This window comes from Musca autumnalis, unplaced genomic scaffold (genome assembly GCF_047663935.1).
Source record: "Musca autumnalis isolate F117 unplaced genomic scaffold, ASM4766393v1 scaffold_5, whole genome shotgun sequence".
Taxonomy (NCBI): domain Eukaryota; kingdom Metazoa; phylum Arthropoda; class Insecta; order Diptera; family Muscidae; genus Musca; species Musca autumnalis.
This window is the reverse complement of record NW_027412088.1, coordinates 1,803,169-1,815,381: the sequence shown is the minus strand read 5'-3', so window position 1 is coordinate 1,815,381 and position 12,213 is coordinate 1,803,169. Positions and strand designations below refer to the sequence as shown.

The window sequence follows — 12,213 nt, the reverse complement described above, 5'->3', positions numbered from 1 at the left end:
ATATGCATTTTAAAATACGTGTAAATGGCGTAATTATCAAAATCATTTTGTCCGCATGTGATTTTCATGTACAGCAATACCATATCTTTAAAGTTGTATATATGTTTCGAAATTTAATTTGGAGGCTAAGATGTCAGTGAAGTTTTCAAATCTCTGTTTCCGCTAAAACGAAGATGCTGCACTAGTTTTTTCATTGCAGTGGAAACGATCCGCAAAAAACGCGATAAAATACGCGATATTTTCAAAAACAATTTTAGGTGATTTTTCTACTTTGGAATTTCTCGTAACTCGCGTTTTATTAGATGGATTTTCACGACGAATGATTTATTGGATCCGGAACGTAAAAAACTAAAATGTGCAATGGAGTACGAAGTATTCTAGAGACAATTGCAAATATTAGACCCGAAAAATATGATTTTTAGAAAAGTGTTCGCACAAAATTTCCGCATTAGGATGCAGATTTCTATGAAGCTGTGAAGACTACATTCACAATATACGTATCAAATAACTCAGAATCGCAAGTATTACAATCCTATATATGATTTTTTGAAAAACCAGTTTGCGGAATGAAATTAGAAGAAAATGTCAAAAAACACTGTAAATCTGGCTTCAAAATGTCAGCATCATTTAATGGTAAAAGCAGTTAAAATTTTGAAAAGTAATACATTAGTGAGATGATCCTTATTTAGTTTGCTTCTACTTTTACTTTGACAGGAAAATCGAGAGAAGTGTGGTTTACTCACAAATCGAGAGAAAACAAAAAAAGACATGGTGGCTTCAAGCCATTTTTACACATTTTTTAACATAAATAAAGCCACAGCTTCCACGCAAATTATCTTTTAAGGCCCACTTTTCCATTTCTTATTTGAGTTGTACTGACGATGCACTTTAATGCGTTTCAACAAATTTGACCTGTATTAATGAAGACATTCAGACGTATTTTTAGTAGGCGGTCACTGAAATGCGCCTTACACGCATATGCACATTGCGAAAATTTTTGAAAGGGTTTTTTGAACGGTTAGATGCATCTGATGGCACATTTTGGCCGCTGTATCCGAAAATCGCATGCGCCCGCTCTGATTGATTTTAAAGGATTCGCGAATTACACGCTTTTTAACGTTTGTGTTTTTTCTTTGGTTATAATTTCTCTACTTCTTATTTTTATTTCTTATCACTGCACATAGGTTTCAATCAGGAAATTTTTGGCCAAAACCCTATTTTTGAAGTTTCGAAATTTTATTTTTTTTTTGCACAGAATAATAAAAAACACATCAAGTCATCTGAAAATAATTAGCTTTTGTAAAAAATGTTAGTATTCGTTGATTGGCGCAGTACCAAAGTTGACACTTATTTATGTAAAAATAAAACAGACTTTGTGCTGTAAAATATTCAATTTTTGTTGTATTGCGTCGCAGCATAAATATACAGAAGTGAGATCAAAGTTATTATGAATCGGGAAGCTGTTAATGAGTACTTTCATAATATTTACAAAAAGAACGATGAAATTTGTAAAATTAGCGTAATAAAATCAATGTTTGTATATATATTGAAAATTATTTTTTACAAATATTTTTTTAAATATATTTAAACTTTTAAAAAAATGTCCAAATCTGTCCACCTCCAAATCGAATTTGGAAGATTGCAGGCGGTCTGTACTAATAAATTCAGAAGTCAAATCGTGCTCACAGTTAAAATAAAGTGGATTTTTCTATTTTAAGATGGGAGAATTTTTTTGTAAATTCCTGTTGCGACTGTACGTAGTATCCAATTCAAATAGAACGGTAATACGCACATCTATCAACCGAGTTCCCTTAAAATTCATATTTAAGGGTTTCAGAGTGTAGAAAACAAGTATGTATAATTTTTTTGAAAATAGGTCAATTTTTTGTCGTAGCCCCCACATAAAAGTACTGTCCGATTTTAGATATTTGTGGATTTTAGCGACACTTTATGACCGATTCGGCAGAAATTTGGTATTTTGACCTCTTGGAAGATATGAATCCTTCGTACCAAAAATTATTAACATAGGTCAATGTTTTGGTTTAGATCCCACACAACGGGACCACCCTGTTCAACAAATTTTGGCAATTTTTGGTTATTTTGGTCGATAAAACGTAAGAATTGCTGTTTGTGCACATTTATTATAAATAATAATTAATTTCAATACAAAATGGACGTTGAAATAGTTTTGGCCAGAATATTTGGATATGGGACCATTGTGCACTAAAAGCAAATATATTTTCACGATGACAAAATATTTTCCTTGTAGAATTTTTAGGAAAATACTTCAGTTTTTGTATGGAAATTTATCGAAAGAGTAGGATAACTCCCAAAAAATGTTCTACAATTTTTCGTATTAAACCAAAAATTATATTTTTGAAATAATTTCCAAACAATAAGTTTTCGTCTTTTTTGGTCTCACATTTTTCTACGCGTTGTCTAGATTCTGTATTTTTAATTAAATTTTTAGAATAAATAATTTAGAATAAATAAAATTTGCTACAAGATTTCTTCATCATTTTTTGATTTTCCGCGAAAATAAAAATAGATTTAGCATCTACAGATAGACATTAAATGCTGTTAACGATTTATATATACATTTCCTTATTACAACACAAAGGGAATTTTTAAATATTTTTTCTTTATAAGAGAATAAAACCCCCTGCATCCAATTTTGTGAACGCGAACAAATTTGAAATCACGATTTTTTTTTTTCTTAAGTCATGCACCAAAAATCTCGGATGTGCTCGAAAAAAAAATTTAATAAATGAAATGAAATGTATCCACCAATCGTGCTTGTCTGAAATTACAACAAATTCAATTAATGTTGTTGAATTCTGTGTTTGCAACGCTTCAGAATGTGGTGGATTCATCACGGCAAATTCTTAAAACTTTTATAAATACTTAGAATGTCCTCCTGAGGATTTAAAATGCAGATTTCGTAATAATGGGTGTCACAGTAGTGCAATGGTATACACTAGAGTTGTTCCAAAGAAACTATATGGAACTATATAGTTCACTTCGCAGTTCCAATGGCCCATATTTTTTCTTTGATCAAACTGCGTATTCTTAATATCACACGTCATATTTTGATCATTTTCTCGTTGGAGTTGAGCTTAATGACCGAAAATTTTATTGCAAGTGAAAAAGGACGCCGATGATTCGAGCCCACACAACCAACAATTTATGTGACTATTTTCGCTGTTAGTAGGCAGCTCATCAGACATATCGGCTGATAATGGAGCACTAAAAATGTTCCACAATGTACAATACATTGTACGCTACAACGACATTTATTTGCATATGATTTGAGTAATTGTTTGAAATTCCAATTTTTATTTAATTTATGGTAAATTAGAAAGGATAAAAACATTCAAAACATTCGCATAAACAATTTTCCTCCATTAGGAATCCCATGCATTTGGTTCATTTATTCAAAGAATGGAATAACTCAAAAAATGCGTTTTCTATTTATCTTGTGTCAAATGTACATGTTGATATTTCTAAACCTCAACGAGATAATGGACAGTTACTAGTTAATCGTTAATGGGCATTTACATGATGCTTTATCTTGCACTGATATCTGTTATTTTATTTATTGTTTAAGTTTTTGACTGGTAATTAGTAGTAAAGGTTCTTTAAATCTTATCGGGAATTTTTGAATATTTCCAATCTTCACATTAACTGCATATTTACTCTTATTTGCAAATATTAAAAAGAGCACAAAAAATATATGAGATATACACATATGTATATGTAGTTCTAAATATAATAATTCCATTATCCGCGACTCCGGTCCCCACCATGGATCGAGGTCCGACTGTATTTGTGTATGATCTGACAGGTCTGACACTTCTAACATTTTACCCATAACTGTTGGTTTGTTTACACAATTTGTTTTTGCCACATTCTGCTTGGATAAATAAATACACAATATTTGCATTTGCTAAACTACGGGAATTTCAAAACACAAAGCTGAGAAAAGCAAACTTTGTTGTCTGAGGTAATATTCTACGGTGTAGACGTGATGATGGGCAATTGTGAAATCGTCTAAATGGAATTAGTACGTCTTACCAAGTGGTTCAAATAGATTGTTGTTCCATAGCATTTGTTTTTGTGTATTCGGAAGTGCGTGATTTCGTTAATGTTTATATTGCGAACGTTGTGCGAACAGGAGCAACTACCCTAAGTGTTTCCTCTTATAGGCGGGATGTGAGTGTTTCTGTGTGTTTCGTTTGTAATGGCTATTTGAGAAATGAACATGTTAACAAAATAAAAATATTGATGTATGCATTTGTGTATGGATACATACACAGTTTATACAGTTGGACCCTAAGCCCACCTGATTGATATGTTTGTTGTCAAAAACATTATTGTGATTTAAAATACAAAGAAACTCAAATCACAATAATATAAAATCTATTATGTTTGTTTGCAAAAGTTGTTAACAGAACTCTGAATGGCCGACCTTATATAGGCCTTGGATACATACTTATTTTTGGAATGCATTTTATTATAATTTGAGTTAAAAAAAAATAATTTTATGCGAAAATCATTTTTCATACGTACCTACCATTAGAGAGTGTTATTGTGTTGTGCATTATAAACTCTTTGGTTCGTTTATAAGAGCGACATGAACTGATTATAGAGCGTCGATCCAATCCAATAATATAAACGCAGTGAAAAATATGCAAGACTAAATAAAGTGATATTGTTTATTGATGTAATTAAAACATTGAAACATTTTTCACATTACATTTTGCAATATAAATGAGTTTAAGCAAATTTGTTTGCTATTTGTTATTTTCACAAATGAATGTTAATTGTTTTGCAGCACAAAGAAATTTCTCATTGAACATCATCCGCCAACAACCAGTTTACCAAAACTATTTTGTTCCGACACCATCAACGTAATTGGCCAGTAAGTAAATCATTTTCAACATGAATATAAAAGAGATTCTCTTTTTTGAATGCTAATCCATGAATTAAAAAGCGAATATTAATTGTTCTCTATTAGATATATGTTAAGCAATCAATGAATGTTTTTTTTTTAATTTTCTTAAGTCATACATTATAAATACAAATAACCCAGCGCACACTGGACGTCGCCACAAAAATTAAGTGAATCATCACTACAAAACACCAAAAAGGTAATAAACTTTAAAATGTACACGCACAAGAAAAGAATTAAACAAACTGTTTTACATACAATGAGTCGATAGGTATCGGCTAGGCAGACTATATAGATCGCTTCTTTAAAATGTGTTTACCTTGGTCGCGTGATTGAAACGTTGACTTCTCTTTGGGTTAACATTATCAGTTCCAGTAGAGTTCCAAAACTGTAAACGTAAATAGTATAACATGATGAAAATTTCATTGGTACTAAGCCAAGTATTTATTAATTGATTCAAAACCTAGGGAAATTAGTGCGTTTTTAACTTGATATCTGAACTACCGACTGAAACCACAAACACCCTTTCTTCAAACTAAAATTAAACACACTTTCAAATTATGCGTTTTAATGCATTTTTATTGAATCCAACCTCAACTTAAAAAACAGAATTAAATATCATTATATTTGTATGAAATAAATAATAAGTACTGGAATCACCTATTGAACGATGTCCAATCCAAAATTAGACAGTTATTCGTGGTTTTAGATTATAGAGTTCTGAAATTTTGCATAAATTAAAAGAACCTTCCTCGCTAGGATGTGTTTCTATAATTAGCCCAGCAAAAATTTGGTAAAAACATGTCATTACCTCATGCATTGCCGAGTAATGAGTGCTAATTACGCTCCGCATTATCAGCCAGAACATATATAATGGTTTAAACATAACTAATTACTTACTTGCTTACTACTTACTGAACAAGTAATGAGTATGGTGACACATAGCTAGTGTGTCCGACTACAAATCCTAGGGTTGTGTGTTCAAAGCTCACCGACGGCATGAGAATTTTTTGTTCACAAAATTACGAAGAAATGTTGATGTACATGATTGTGCATAAGCAACCCTTACTGTTCGTTCGAGTGGCCTTGTTTGTAGTGTGTTTACCTACAAATCAGAAGTTCGTGTGCTCATAACCAGCAGGGAGCGAAATAAAAGAAAAAGCAAAAAAATGTGCAGTGTTGAATTCGAATATAATTTCACCTATATGATTTTAAGCTTTTTTCGACTACCGGTATGTGGTTAAATATGTACTCAAAAACATATTTAAGGAAGTACTTTCTTTCTATGACATCCCCATGTAAAAATAATGACTTTTACGGTCAATTTGTAAGTAGTTACTACTGCCAAAATTTACTGAATAAAGTCATTACTTGGTAATGACTTTTTTCCTGGGAGCATATTGTAAAATCGTTCAATAGCAACAAACTAGATGATACTTTTGTCAATTGACATTTAGTTGAATTAAGATAGTGAATGTATTTAAACGCTCTACCATACTGTCGAAGGTATATTAAGTTTGTCATTCCGTTTATAACTACTCGAAATAATCATTTTAGATCCCAAAAAGTATACATTATGCAAAATTTATATTCGTACAAGCCTCAAAAATGGATAAAATCGTTATTAATTTAATATTATATACAGTATAGTCTCGATAATCCGGACACTCGTTAATCCGGACAACGCGGTAATCCGGACACTAGAATTTTTTACATTCTAGACTCGGTAATCCGGACATTACATATTTTTCTTACCTCGATAATCCGGACATCAATATTTTTTCCTATCTTGAGCATTAGATTCGTATTTATTTCACTGACGTTTTCGTTCTTGAAAATAGCAATTGGTGTATAAATTAGAAAATTTAAGTTTTTCAATGTTTTCAGTCCAAATCTCGACTTACTAGATATCCACTGATAACTCAGTTATACGGTCAATATGGAATTAACTATCTGAATCTGTCAAATAATTTTCCTATCTTTCAACCATTGATTACTGGCTATGATAAGCAATAGTATTTAAAACCTAGGGTTGTAAAGAAATAGTTCATTAGCCCTCCTATTAGTGAGGGGCATGTTATATATTCCAAGGATATTTTACCTAGAAATGTTTAAATAATTTAAAGCGTTGGGATTAATAGGTTAGCTTTCATTGGGATTTAGAGCTAAAGGAGGAAACGAGTAGAGTCCTCATATAGGAATTTCAATAAATTTAAAACAAAGTAGTATGGCCCCTTTTTTTCTTTGACATTCAAAATCACCGGTAACTAAAGATTGTTGTATTGCATTCTCGTAATTGTGCAACCAAAATATTCAAATAACATTTTGTCATATTGGTAGCTATAACATTTATATAAAACAATGTTTCATTTTGATTTCGTTGACGAGATTAAGTTATTTGGAGATGTTCATATAAATCAATAAATGTTCCCCATAACGAGATGAGTGCATTTGAATTCAGAAGTTCTATCGCGAGCCATAAGAGGCTCATGTCCCATGGACAAGGGAATTTAATCAATGTATGTACATGGACTACGAAGTTTATATCTTAGAAAACCTATTCATAAATATACAACAGTTATAGGGAAGTTTTAGATGAAAGAAGTAATAAGCAAATGTCACCTAAATTACTCTGGAGGAATATAAGACGTAAATTTGGAAGCTGCTTCCTGTCTTAAAATTGTGGAAACCCATAATATTTGCTTAATATGAATTTCTTTACCTTATATGTCAGGTTATTATATAATAAAAGTCCATTATTAATGATTTAAACGTACAAAATTATATGTTTTTGTTATTACTCGGTAATCCGGACAATTCGATAATCCGGACACCGCCGAAACATGTGGTGTCCGGATTATCGAGATTATACTGTATTAAAATAGGAAACAATTGATGGGAATTGCTATAAATAAGATAGGTTTAAAAATAAAAACCAATTTTTTTAGTTTATTCCCTCATTTAGGTATAGATGGTGCCTGTGTGATGGCAAAAGTTCGTATTCGTACACCTAGAAGCACTATATATTTGTGGTATTTAAGGAGTTTTTAAACAAAATTCAACTCATTTTTTATATTTTTTGCTTTTGAAAGGCCTGTGCTGTAGACAAATATAAAAATAACGATTATTATTATCAGAAATGTAGCAAGAACTCATATAAATAAAAATACCACAAATATATAGTGCTTCTAGGTGTACGAATATGAATTTTGCCACCCACACAGGCGTCATCTATACCTAAATGACGGAATAAATCAAAAGTTTGTTTTATTATTTTTCAATTGTTTCATATTTGTATATAAAATATGGAATTAATAACGATTTTATTATTTTTTTAGGGTTGTACGAATATGAACTTTGCATACTGTATGCGTTTTGTTTCAAAATTATTTCACAAATAATTTTATTTCATTTTACAGTTCTGCGTTTGTGGTTCAATGCCGGCTTCAAATATGACAGACCCCGAAAGGGGAAAAATTGAAAAATATAGATTAACTGCAAACAATTTTCATCACGTTGATATAATACGATTATACATAGGTATTTTTGCATTATGAATTTTCTTCCGTTGTACAGTTGTGGATTATTTGAATAAAGAAAGAAAGAAAAAATGAAAACTTTTGCCGCCTTATTATAGGGTGCAACCAGCCAAATCGAACGAATCCCATTTAATTTATCGGTATTCTTCTGTGTTCTATTTTTTGTTGACTTTTGTTGTTTTCTGCATTAAGGGTTAGGCAATTATTGAGTAAATGAGTGTTTGTCTGTCTGTCTGGTTGCTTGTCCGGCTGTTGTGGAATTGAACAAACTAAACAAAAAAACCAAAACAGAAAGCGAAACAGAAACAATACTAAAATAAAGGCAGTGATTTTCGGATGTTTTGTGTGTTTGAAAATATTATGAAGTGTTTCTAAATATAATTAACATGTCTATGCAAACTCGGCGGAACACATTCGGTAGTCTTACAGACTCAACGACTCCCTGTCTGCTTCCCTCTTGCCATAAACGTATTTATTTGGAACAACAACAGCCATTCAAGCTGACAACTCACTCTCTTCTCGGTACATGTTTGTAGTAATTATGCCAAACACGCAGGAGATGGAGGAGGAAGAGTAGCAGGAAGTATCCACCATATACAACTCTCAAATATGTATTTTTGGTTTGTGGTGCGAGATCGATCGTAAAACTCAGCCACTAGGCAATGGTCGATTGTGTGGCTGTTGGTGCTTCGCTATCTGTCAGTTTATTTTACCACCTGTAAAAATTGGTTTAAATGAGAAGTTGCGGTTTTTACACATCACATTAGATTTTGGCGAGAGACACAAAATATCGATACTCTCTGGAAGTAGAGAGTGGGAGTGTGGAGTCAACCAGGCACTTAAAGAAGGAACAGCCAGTCAACCAGACAACAGTTGGCTGTTTCCCAAAAATACCAGAGTGTGCGCGCAATGATTTATCAGAAGTGCGTTCTCCTGGTTCTCTGTTCTTTTGGCGACGTTATCGTTATCATTAATGCGATACGAATATGAGTGCTGTTCTGTTCAACACGACGAGTGCACGTCAGAAAGGTCTGTTCCGATTCGATCGATGAATTAATAATACGCGTGTCGCCGTCATCATTATTGTTGTGCTACGATTCGATTCAAACGGAATTAATATTTTTGACAAAAATTAAAAAACAAAAATACAAAAAAATTATTTCAAATAAAAAAGACTGAACATATTATTGTTTACTTTGTGAAGCATAAAAAAAGAATAGTTTCGCGTGAATTTGTTTAAACAACAATTTTGTGAAGGAGAAGCTAAGTGTTATTCGAAAGCAGTGAAATTATTATTGTAAATGGTAAATACAATTACAACAAAGGGGGCCTAAATGCAAGCCCCGTCACCCGTTCGCACATGTCCCCAGTGACAGTAATAGAGGGCACATTGAATTGAATATAAATAACAGCAACAAAAAAATATTAAAAATAAAAAAAATATTTGCTCAGTATCAACAAATCAAAACACACACATGGAAATTACAAAATAAGATAATTGCGTATGTGAAAATAATGTCTACCAGATCATAATCACAATTCCAATATTGGCCCCAAAATACATTTTATTCAAAGTTTTAAAAAAATGTCATATTTCTTTCTATGTGTTTCGTATCGTTATCATGGTGATCTTAATCAATTGCAAATGCCCTCAGTCCAAGGTGAAAACAGATAGATGTCGAACACACATCATTCGTGTCGATAGTTCTACTTTACGATAATAACATGTACGAGTATGTATGAATACAAATGGATATGTTCCCTTTTAAGCGACCCACTAAACTCCATTGTGAACCTACTACGTCTATTTCAAGATATGACTTACGAACAATTAGTTGATAATTTTTAAATTAGAATTTTCCATGTGAACTTGGGGAGATTGTAGAGAGGAGTGTCAATAGCTATTTAAGATTGTACACAGCCGCCAAATAATTATTCATACTCGTAGAAAAGTATTACCAGATTTTCTACTTTATTTGTATGTCCTACACATTGCAAAACAACATTAGTTCTAACCTCAGTGGAGCCCGAACGACGTATTGAATCAGCAACTTACTCCCGACACTAGAGTTGTGCCAAAGGAACTATATGGAACTATCTCGTTCATTTCGCAGTTCCAATGGCCCACATTTTTTCTTTGAACAAACTGCGTATTCTTACTATCACACGTTATATTTCATGATGTTACTCATACGTTTTGGAACTAGTACAAGGAACTAGGAACTAGATTACCCAACTCTACCCGACACCATTTCGGACAACGGACAAAGTTTGATGTTTTGTGAGTAAAATATACAAAAAATGTCTAAGAAATTACAATTTAGGGGGCGGCCGGGCCTCACCCCTAGCTACGTTAATGTATCAAATGTAGTGTGACGTGACTTATTTAACTGACATAATCAGGAGAAGTTGTCGAAGCCGGACATTCTAGAAGATGGTAATAGTTCTCTAATTCTATACTCAGCATTATAGTTAACAATGCCTCATTGAATGGGTTTACTTGAAAATAGGCTGCTCATTCGAATTCTGTTTCTATTCATACTGTCAAAATATGTCTAAAATGGGTTGTATGCATTTTTAGTTTAGTGTATTTTTTTAGTATTAGTAGGTCCAACACATACATTTATTCAATTTTTGCCACTTTTATTATATTTATTTATTTGATGTGTTGATATTTAATGAGATTGTTTGATTTGAAATTTATTTGGAAATGCATTTGGCAAAAATTATACAGAATTGAAAAATTTGGTTGGCTGAAGGTCAATAAACAATTTATTGCCGGTTGAATTCTCCTGCTTGTATTGTGAATGTATTTAAAAACAAATTTAACATATTTAAGATATGGCTTTTTTGACGAATTTATTCAAAATACTTTGGAAATTAAGATAACGCATTTTCGATTTACTACAGAATTGATGAAATAATCTCTAACAAAGCATTAAAAAATATTAAAGACAACCATAGTTTCTCCAAGAGTCCTCCTTTCTGTAGATAGGCCATCTTAAAGCATAGCTAGAATTGAAAACATATGCTCGTTCCAACTGATTTGAAGTCGTTCTCAATTTGTAAAATTAAGTTCACTTTTAAACGCCGCTCTAATGAAGAGCAAGAAGCGAACAGTTTAATCCAATTAATTGTAATTTCAACGATCATGATGAAACGTTCAGTTTTTTCTCATTCATCTTAGAAACTCGCTTTGTCAGAAATGTTTTGAAGAATTCGAACTAAATTGAATATTTAAAACTTTGTGGCTGTTGTTGAGAGGGAACTTATGGCACCAAATATAATGAAAATGCTTTCCAATTACACTAAATTGCCCGGGTCCATTAAACTAACTAGGCGATAGTTTTTATGAACAAACACAGACACCATTTGACAAAGAACGGGGTTTAATGCAGCAGATTAGCCAAGAAACAGAGTTGCTACGTATGTGGTATTTTCTTGTCAAGGACAAGGGAATTGTTTTAGAAAAAAAAAATAAAATCTAAAATAATGGGTACCGAAAACTCATGCACTTTCGTTGATAACTCCTGGCCTTTCGACGACATTCTGGCTACATGAAGAAACACAGTAAAAATAATTAGACTGTGTTTTAGATCGGTCGTGACCAGGAATATGTAAATGTACGAAGGCTACTATATAAATTTTTTGCCTAATAATGAAAACTCGAATATTTATCATCAAAAATGGTTTTATTGTTTTTCAAAGTATTCTCAAGCATGT

At 32.1% G+C, this 12,213-nt stretch overlaps 1 protein-coding gene across 26 annotated transcripts in view; it reads left to right on the top strand.

The window, feature by feature from the left end:
* CAP (Cbl-associated protein) overlaps nucleotides 1–12,213 on the top strand; it is a 97,839-nt gene that overhangs the window by 13,098 nt on the left and 72,528 nt on the right. The window contains exon 1 of one of the 26 annotated variants that reach the window (XM_073957214.1): nucleotides 5,070–5,150. The exons of 24 other annotated variants lie outside the window; for them this stretch is intronic. The gene's annotated coding sequence lies outside the window, so the exon portion shown is untranslated. Of the gene's footprint in view, nucleotides 1–5,069; nucleotides 5,151–8,687; nucleotides 9,795–12,213 lie in introns of those variants that run through there. One more of the 26 variants, XM_073957207.1, reaches the window with a different exon arrangement.